Source organism: Empidonax traillii, unplaced genomic scaffold (genome assembly GCF_003031625.1).
Source record: "Empidonax traillii isolate 1590-97213 ecotype Southwest subspecies unplaced genomic scaffold, ASM303162v1 scaffold241:size891819, whole genome shotgun sequence".
Lineage (NCBI taxonomy): Eukaryota > Metazoa > Chordata > Aves > Passeriformes > Tyrannidae > Empidonax > Empidonax traillii.
In genome coordinates this window covers 530,585-540,663 of record NW_020955434.1, presented here as the reverse complement: position 1 = coordinate 540,663, position 10,079 = coordinate 530,585, and the positions used below count along the sequence as shown (strand labels likewise).

Here is a 10,079-nt window from a genome sequence, read left to right as displayed (position 1 = left end):
GTTCAACAAGACCAAGTGCCAGGTGCTGCACCTGGGTCAGGGCAATCCCAAACATGAGTACAGACTGGGAGAAGTCATTGAGAGCAGCCCTGTGGAGAAGGACTTGGGTGTTTGCATGGATGAAAAGCTGGACATGAGCCAACAGAGTTTACTTGCAACCCAGAAAACCAACCACATCCCAGGCTACATCAAAAGAGGGGTGGGCAGCAGGTCGAGAGAGGTGATTCTCCTCTGCTACTCTGCCCTCGTGAGACCCCGTCTGGAATAGTGCACCCCCAGAACAGAAAAGAAGTTGGACCTGTTAGAGAAGGTCCAGAGGAGGGCCAAAAATATGTTCAGAGTGATGGAGCACCTTTCCTATTAAGACAGGCTGAAAACTAACCTGGGTAAAGGTCAGGGAAAAACTTGTTTTATTTGCAAATTATTCATGAAACCCCCAAAAAATCATGTCAAGATGTGCTGAGTCTAAATCTACCTGTGCAAGAATCTAATGCTTTAGTGGCAGAGTAAGGAGGACAGAAACAAAAACAAAACCAAAAAAACCCAACCTGGATGAAGCCACTGGAGACTCCTTCTTTGCTTGGAATAATTGGTATAATTAAGTTGTGTATTATTCATTGCTTTATACTTGTGCTGACCTGCTTTCCTGGAACAGGGTATAGTTAAGAGATTTAGTTAGGAGATTTTAGCTCTAAGCCAGTAGTCCCAGTGATAAAGTTGAGGATTATTAAAAAAGCAGACTACTTGCTGTTTGGTTTTTTTTCAAAGTGAAATTAAAACAAACTTCCTAATTTGAAATGGACTGATTTTTCCCCCTTTTTTCTTTTTTTTTTTTTTTTTTTTTTTTTTTTTTTTTTTTTTTTTTTTTTTTTTTTTTTTACATGTGTAACAATACCAGGTTTTAAAAGTAGTTTGTCACCATATTCAGTAACTGCAGCTGAGCCTGGGGCTGGAAGTAAATTTGCCAGTGTGCAGGGATCATTAATGCTGGCTGCTGAGGCTGGAGAGCAGTGCAGCCCTTGTTTCTTGGCAAGAAATCATGTAAGTAATCAGCAGGGTCCCAGAAGGTCATCCTCCTTCAAGTGTTGCCTAAAAGGCTTTTTTCTCTTTTCCTTTCCTCTGTTTGAATTGATTCTGTCCAACAGGGTCTGGCTCTGTACATAAATCCTTGCTTAAGCTTTCAGTCTGCACTCTGGTTGTACTAAGTTGACTCATACTTCTCGGTGTAAAAAACTCAAATCATATTCCTGGTTGGACAGTGCTGATATTTGGTAGAGCTGTGCCCCAAAACCAGTCCTTTCCCATTGTTGTACTGACCACTGTATCTGTAACAGCTCGTTCAGGCTCCTACCTTACTATGATGTATTGCTCCAGAACAGGAGGTGGGATGGCTTGGCAGCATAGAGGACACAGATGAAACTTGTGCCCCTAAATTAGCTGGTCATGGCTGATAAATTCCACTCTGTTCCCAGTGTCAAGAAAAATGAAGAGTTAGCAGTAGAAAAATTGGACTGCTACAAGCTCGTACTGGCTGAACACTTTTCGTCTATGTACCAAAAGAGTTTTTAAGAAACTCTTTCGTATCTTTAAGAAACTCTTTGCAGAAACTAAGTGTCCTCCCAAAATGAATCTGTTTGCCATAATCTTGGACCTTGATATTGTGCTGTTATGGAAAAGAACATCTAGGAAACTGATTCCACTTTGTTTTCCATTTCTCAGATCGCTTTAATTTGGTGTGTAACAAGTCATTCTGTAAAGAACAAAACCCTGGAATCCTTTTTCCTTCCCTTTCTCTTTTAAGAAATCTTGTATTTGGATTTGCCAGTGTCTAACAGACCCTGGCCTTCCTTTACCAAGATCAGGACTAAGGTGCCTTTTCCATTCTACCACTCAGATCTCTCTTCCTTTGTCACTTTTTCTGAAATGAAGACAACGGTTTTGAATTTGATTGAAAGGAAGTTCATAGACAATGTGGTTATAAATATGGTTATCAGGTGAGCAAAAAGATCCCTACATTTTTAATATGTGATCTTACATAATGTGCTAAACTGCCCCATTCAGTTGACTGAAGAAATTTATAGTCTGTGAAGGAGGAGGGACTGTTCATATTTTAAGGACATTTTTTTTAGTTGTTTGGTCTTTGAAGAAAAGTGAAATCTCTCTGAGATAATGTATGACTTTGGAATAGTTGAATCCAGAATACTTTGATGGGCAACAGATAAACACATGAAATTCAGTAGGTCACATCATTCTACAGCTTGTTTTCCCAGGCTTGGGATGATGAAGTGATGTGTTTAGGTTAATGCAAAATCCTTCTTTCACACTTCAAGCAGCAATATTTCAAATAAAATCCTGTAACTTAAAGCATTGTGTCCCCTCTGGACATGCTGGTTTTTAACTCTAAAACTGGCCAGAGACAGGTAGGTACAGAACTGTGTGACCAAAATTGCTTTTGACTTTGGTCAGGGTAGGCTTTCACAGGACGAACAAGTATTTGACATATTGACACCAGACCAACCTGCCTTTTATTTGGAAAGCAACATGGCAACTTTCATATCCACTCAGACAGGCATTTGTTTCCAAGGTCACATCACAAAGGCGTGCACAGGATGAACTATGTATTGTTCAATTTATCTACATCAGGAGGACAGAAAGGGAAGCTGACCCTGCTACATCTTGATCCAGTTATGCTTTCACACCCAGGTACTGTTGTGCAGGTAATGACCCCCCTGTGCTCCTGGGGATAGTGGGTGTCAGTGTGACTCTTCTCTAACTGGCCTCAAATGTTTTTTTAAAGAGATGTAATGGTTCGATAGGCCCCACCAGGATGTGAGCTGTGGAGTGAGTCTTTTGCCTTGCTCGAATCCCTTGTTTTTCTGAATACTTCAGCTGCTTGTACCTCTGCATCAATAGAAATGGGAGATGTTAAACTATATGGTGGCTGCAAAAGTTAATTGCTGTTACATGGAAAGACAAAAAGAGCAACATGAGTGTTGAGCAGTGACAATGATGTGGACTGTAATGGAAGCTGAGAAAATCTAGAATGAGGATCCTAGGTTTAAAAAAACAAAACAACCCCTGTAGATAAGCAGTATATACTGCTGTGTCTTTCACAGCATTAAGAAAACTGACAACAAAAAATATAGAAATATTAAAGTACTTCTCTTTAAACACTCTGAAGTCACATGTACACTATTTCCAACATTCAGAAACTTGGTTCTATAAGCACTAACTGTAGGGTGTAAGTGGAACTGTTTTCAAAACTAGAAAGAGACCCACCAAGATAGTTAAAAGTCACCTACGACAAGAACAATGTGCAACGTTTTAATGATATAGAACCATTATGTCTGCAAGTGTTTCTTATTGAGACGTAACTGTCTTCACAGAAGTGTCTTCACTTGGGCATGGGAAGTTGGGTGTGCTTCTGGTTTTTGGATTGTTCTTTGAGTTCACTGTTTGTTTGGTGTACATCCTTTTTATCTATATGAATGAAAGCTGCAGTTCTTGTTCAGGTCCAGAATGGTGTCCTTCTGTTACATTAACAAATGGCAGCCTGATGGAGTAATAAATAATTTATGAACTTGGGATATTGATTTTTTCTTCAGTGCTTATAGGAAATTATACGCTTGTGGCTTCAAGAAATAATTGGTCCAATTTAATCGCATAAAAATTATAGTCCTTTTTAATTCTTTTCAAATGGAACTTTAATGACTGCTGGGTGTGTTACAGAACAGAGCAGAAGAGAGGATGTCTGCATGGACTGAAGAAATAGGAGGGCCAGAAACAGCAGGTTTTACAGGTCTAATAAAAAATGATCACTATGGTAGTGGTTTTGAATGAAGGCTAATGGACACTTGTCTGATCACAAATTGGCCTTTTCATGTGGAAATATTGTGAATTCTAGTAAAAACACTTAGTAGCACAATGCAGATTAGAGGTACAGAGTGCCTGGCACATTAGAAAAAAAAATATTCCATTTGTAAAACTTCACTGATCAGAAGGCGGATTTTGTTTTAATGCAAAGTAAACGTTTTGTTGTATTGTTCTTCTGTGTAAGGTCTGCAGCTGGGAGGAGGGGTAAAATCTAAAGTGGGGGAAGGAAGCGATTTTACCAACTTCACAAAAAATAAGTCTGAATTTTTTTTGGCGGGGGGAAGGAAAAACATCCTGTTACTTGGTTTAGGATATTTCATAGTGTTTCTGATTGTTTCTATCTAAAATATAGTACCTTGTGAAACATACCTCCCTGAATATTACAGCTTGAAAGAACGACACTGGCCAGCTTCCTAAGAATGCAATTTATTTTTATTGGGTGGTTCTGTAGTCCTTGCTTACAAAATTTAAGAATACTCACCTACAAGCAGGTTTTAGTGAAATCACATGGTATTTTGGCTTTTTACCATTCTAAGGTGTTGGGGGTTTTTGTTTTGTTTTGTGGGTTGTTTTGTTTGTTTGTTCATTTTTATTTTTATGAAAGCCATTTGAATACTGATTTTTAGAAAACAGATATACTAGAAGGAAGTTTCAAACCACTCTGGAGCAATAGCTAATTTCCATCTTCAAATTTTAAATGTAAATTACTCCAAAATGTCAAAGGATGAGTGTGGTTTGATGAGGCTTAAACTTATAAATTTTTCTGAATAAAAACGGGGAAAATCAAACTATTTCTGCCTGCAAGAAAGTATCACTTGCACTGGATGTGAAACTTAGGTAGTTTAATCCATTCTGCCCTTCCATAGCAGGAACAAAGTAAACAGGCACTAGCGGAAAAATGGAGAAACTGCCAACAATTTCAGCGCTAATAACGAGGTGGTGTTCTTAAAAACTCCTCCTGCTGATCCCTGTAATTCTAACTGGAGGCTTAATGTGGCATGTCAAACGGTAAACTGATGCCTGCCTGGAGTTAGCTGGAGGCTGAGAGCTGCAGAGCATCTCAAAACACTTTCCGGGGGAACAAACCATATTCAGGAACTGTGACACAGGTAAACAAGCCAAATGTCTTCACGGTAGTATCTGCTACCACCAGCCTGGGCACTAAAACCGTACTATCCAGGTTTTCAATTCAGTGTGCTGCCTGCTGGGAGGGATAGCTGTATGTGCATACCTACTCTATCCTAGAGGCATAGTCTGCTAAGAGGACGCACTGTTTGCGCCATAAAGAATGTCCAGGTCTTCTGAGAACTGTGGGAATTCTCGTGTCCTTTAGATAGCTTAATCCTATGTCAGATTACAGGAAAAATTCTTTACTGTGAGGGTGGTGAGGCACTGGAACAGGTTGCCCAGAGAAGCTGTGGATGCCTTACCTATGAGTGTGTTCAAGGCCAGTTTGGATGGGGCTCTGAGCGACCTGGTCTGGTGAAAGGTGTCCTCACCAATGGCAAGGGGGTTGGAACTAGGTGATCTTCAAGGTCCCTTTCAATCTCAACCAGTCTATAATCTGTAGTAAATTTGGCCTTACATAAGCATGGTGATACCATGCAGACATTGCAAGACCAGCATTCATAGTTGGTGATTCATTTTGGATGGCTGAAGGGAAGGGGGTTTTTGTCTTCCTAAGACTCTGGAGTTTTCTTTGCTTTTTGCTGAGAAGATGTGAAGAAAGTTTGGTTTTTATGTTCAAAGCATGACACTGTCACTTGTGTACCAGGGACTTACCGTGGTGGTTTTGCTAGATATAATGCCCTGTTTCTAGGTGTGATTTTTGAATCTGCAGATTCCTAGTTCCAAACACTGATAATGGCTGGACAAGGAGGTTGTCTTGACTGTTATAGTAAAAACTCACAGTAACTATTACAAAAAATTCTATAATTATACAGTTCTAAATTTCAACACACGGTTTATGACCACCAACTGTTTACTTTATGAGTGGGATAATAGTAATTTTCTTAAATATACATTATGGGTCTTTATTCTGTTTTGATGCACAGACATATGCAAATAACTTGCATTAGCATTTTTATGACTGAGATTTCAATGGTAAGATTATTAATAAATCCCTGCACAGTGTTCAGGCGGATAACATTAGTTCCCTCTACCCTTCTGGGCAGCTAATGAATTTTTTTTCCCCTGGTTGTCAATTCTGAATTGATGATAGATTAGAACAAACAGAACATGGCTTTGGAAGGCCTAAAGCTATTCTTTGTGATTTAATTGCTGGTACAGATCCACTGTGGACTGAGTAGTGAGCAGTGACCAAAGATCACTTTGTCAGATGCCTTCCTGGCCTAAGTGAAATAAGACCTTAATGTGTCCTGCAGCACAGGCACTCGGGAAGGAGCAGAGGCAGAGAGAAGCCCATGAGCGTGCTCTGTTCTGCTCTCTGCCTAAAAACCTTGTTTCTTCTGGAAGATGGTCTTGCTTTGATACACAGGCAGGGTTCATGATGGCAGGGCCTGTGGCAACATGCAATATGTAATACAGGCTGGAGCACAGTGGGGGTGTGAAGCTTATATAATTTGGCAATTTATTGCCTGTGAAAAGGAAAAGAAGCAATTTGCTTGGGCACAGAGGTAGGAGCATCTTTCTAATCCTGAACAGCACTGAGTCTGAGCAAAGCACAATTTTCCTTTGTAGGCAGAAGGCTGAGGCACAGCTGTTGGGACTCCAGCTCAAAGTACAGGCGGTGCAGACTGTACTGGGGACATCTGGGAGTGTGGAGCTGAGACTGCACTCACTGCAGGACACTGCTGGCTGCCAATGCCAGTGGTGTGCCAGGAATGCAAGGGAGCGGGAGAGGTCAGGGACAGCAGTGTGCAGTGGGTGGATGCTGGGTGACTTGTGGTAGAGAGGAATCAGGCAACTGAAGAGAAGATCTGAGACAGAGCTCAAGCACCTAGACCTTCATTCTTCAATGTCCTGTTATCTGTGCCCTTGGCTGTTAAATATAGGTGCCTTGGAGTTTTGACAGTACTCTATATAATGGTAAGGTTATAAGTGGAACATCATCACAGGTCTTCTAAACATGCTGTAAAAATCCAAAGTTAAGATGCGTAGCTGAGACCCTGAACCAAACCATTACAGCTCAGGTTCTATTTGATAAAGCATTTGTGAAAACAATTCTCTAACACCAGTGGTGCTGGAAAATGTTTGCAAATACTTTGTATTTACAACCACTAAATTCCATAATGGTACAGAAATCCACTATATAGCCTGATAACTTTCTCATTCTAAGCTGGTTTGCTTCTTTGTTTGAGAGTATGGATCCCATACCCTGGAGAGAAACCAGAGTTTACTGTTCAATCAGAAAATTTTATTTTCTTGGAGGCAGCATTGATCTCTTGGGCTGTTATGTTATCTGTCACTGTCTAATAAGAGAAAATCTGTTGCTTGTACAGCAGAACCCAAATGAGTCTCTCCTAAAGAGGTAGGTTGTTATTTCTTGTGTGGAAGAGGGCTTTGGAACTACAGGTGTTTGCATTTGGCATGTTACTGATTAAACTTCGGGGGGAAAAAGGCAAGTCTACTTAGTCTAACTAAAAGGTAGTGGAAAGAGACAGCCAAAGGTCATTGAGCTTTTTTTCTTGCATAATTAGATCGGATTTGATAAAAACCGTTGGTGGGCAGCTATGAATTGAGGAAATATGTTACTGACTTGAGGTACTTCTGCTGATATTGTGGACAGTCAAGAAAGATGGTTAATCCTCACCCTTGCTACCTTGCTCTCTGTGGAGCAACTGACCAAAAAAAAAAATTATGTAACAGTTTCTTACCTAAAACCAGAATCCATTTGCCAGATGCACAAACAAAGGTCTGCTGTTCTTATACCTGCCAATTTTACCAAGCCCATCAGTCTGGAGAGTACCCAGACTCCATACACAGGCCCATGCTGTGGCTTGTCTGGGAGAACGTCCAACAGGTGTTGGGTCTCTTCCAGCTCAGGAAATTCTATGATTTTGTGTTTTCTTTCTGCCCTTTCACTTGTCATCCTTGTGTTAAGAATCCAGATGTGACCTTGCTGTTGAATGTTTGAGTGAGTTTAGCCTCACACAGGGTGACATTTCCCAGAAAATGCAGCTGGTTATCAAGATCCCAGAGCATATGTGCTTCCTGGCAGTTGGCTGGTTGCTGCTTTAGGGACATCAAACAGAAGAGGGGAAGGAGAAATGACAGTTTGGAGTCTGTATGTGATCGATTCAGTTCACTCCTAGGGATGAAGGGCTTTATGAGGAAGCTGGGCAAAATGAAGTTTGGGGAATTTGGTGGGTCTGAGGAAAGTGCTGGCAGCAATAAAGGGGAACTGATGGTGTGAGTGAGAGCAAAAAGAAGTGTGAGTAGGGACACTGACCACAAGGATAAGGGTGGACTAGAAAAAACAGGGCACTGTAATCCCAGTGATCCTGAGTCAGTTTCTCTCATCCCAAATTGTGATATAGATATTATTTGGTCTTTTTGTCTATAATGAGCTCTGCCAAGAAGACCAAACATTTTAAAAGCTTGATCTTTATTACAACTCTAAGCCAGGAAAATGAACACCGAAAAACTAAAACCTGTGACTGTGTAAAATACAAAATGGGGATAAGAAGAGATTGTGAATAACTCTTTCCTGTGTTACTGTACCCTTCTGGGGAAGATAAGTGCTGTCAGGATCAGTCTCATTCAACTGTGGTACCAGGTGAATTTTAGGAGGTGCTGGCCAACCGTGCCTGCTTCTCGGGTTCATCAGAGGACATCAGCAGACTGCGAGTCTACTCTGAGCTTCACTCTTGCCACAGGTTGCGCCCAGTTTTGTTCAGGCCATGGCATAACTCGGGGGGTAAGGGACCTCGGGAGGTGCCTCTCCCAAGCCCCCTGCTCAAAGCAGCACTGGGGGGCTGCCCAGGGTGTCCGAAAAACGTCCAAGGAGGGAGCTGCTTGGCCTCAGCCTGCAGCCTGCGCTGTCACCTCGCTGTCCCCACTGGGACAGAGCGTGTTGCTGTCCCCGTCTCGGGCGGCGGGGACATCCCCTGCACGCAGAGCTCTGAGTGCCTCGTAAAGAAGCGTAGCCGGCGCAGCGGGAGCAGAGCCACAAACCCCGAGCAGGCGGCTCCGGCACCACAGGAGCTGGTGGGGTGACAGCGCTGAGATGGCGGGGCGGGAGCGGCGCCGCTGCCTCCTGGGACGGAGTGGGAATTGCGTCCTACGCGAGCGGGGGAGAAGCGGCCGGTTAGCTCAGTTGGTTAGAGCGTGGTGCTAATAACGCCAAGGTCGCGGGTTCGATCCCCGTACGGGCCAGTGCTTTTGCCCGTCCCGACAGCGCTGCGGGAAGGAGCGCGGAGCTCTTCCCGTGCTTCCCCTCCCCGCGAGCCCGGGAGCGGAGCAGCCAGGACGGAAAAGAAAGGGAAAGGTAGGGGAGGGGAAGCGAAATAACCGGGAAAGGTGCGAGGAGAGAAATAACGTGCGCAGGAATGCTTTAAATCTTTCCATAGGACGTCATGAAATACGCGGTGTGTTGTGCCGCAGGGCGTTTTCTTCAAGTGCTGCTGTTAATTAGCGTTAAGCCTGAAGAAAGCTTGCAGGATTTGAGGTGGCCTTCGGTTCCAGTAAATAACCAGAGGGAAAAAGAACATCGGGTATTTAGCTCATTCCTTTAGTATGACTCTTAGGTAGCTCTGTCACAGTCTAGAAGACGCTGGATCAAGTGTGGGGTTGGTTGTTTGTTTTGGTTTTTTCCCTTTGGAGCAGGAGGACAAGCAGGTCTCACTTGGCAGACTGATTTTTCATAGAATGTTCTGAACTCCATATAGGATGTACCTAGACTTGATAGACACGCCATAATCTGAATCTTAATTTTTATGGGTGTGCTATTTGTTCAAGCTCAACTGCCCTCTATAATGGTGTTTTCTATCTAAAAAACTTCTCTTGGAAGCTCAAGATAGTTATTACTTTTGTCCTGTCTACCTCTGAAATGAAAAGGGATTTCTTCAGAGGAGGGAAACTTTCTAGTGCAAATGTTTTCTTGTGGAAACCAGTGATTTTGTTATCAGAGTTGCATACAGACAGGTCACAGCTTCTTTGGGAAAATGCTTTGAGTTAACAGCATTCCATTGACTTTTTTTACAAATTTATTAATATGCTGCTTCTCTATCCAGGCCTGTTGCTTG

At 42.4% G+C, this 10,079-nt stretch overlaps 1 non-coding gene across 1 annotated transcript; it reads left to right on the top strand.

Annotated features, from left to right (window-relative positions):
• Positions 1–9,136: 9,136 nt before the first annotated feature.
• On the top strand, positions 9,137–9,210 carry TRNAI-AAU. Its single transcript has one exon. It is a non-coding gene; the product is annotated as a tRNA-Ile (tRNA).
• The last annotated feature ends 869 nt before the right edge of the window (positions 9,211–10,079 follow it).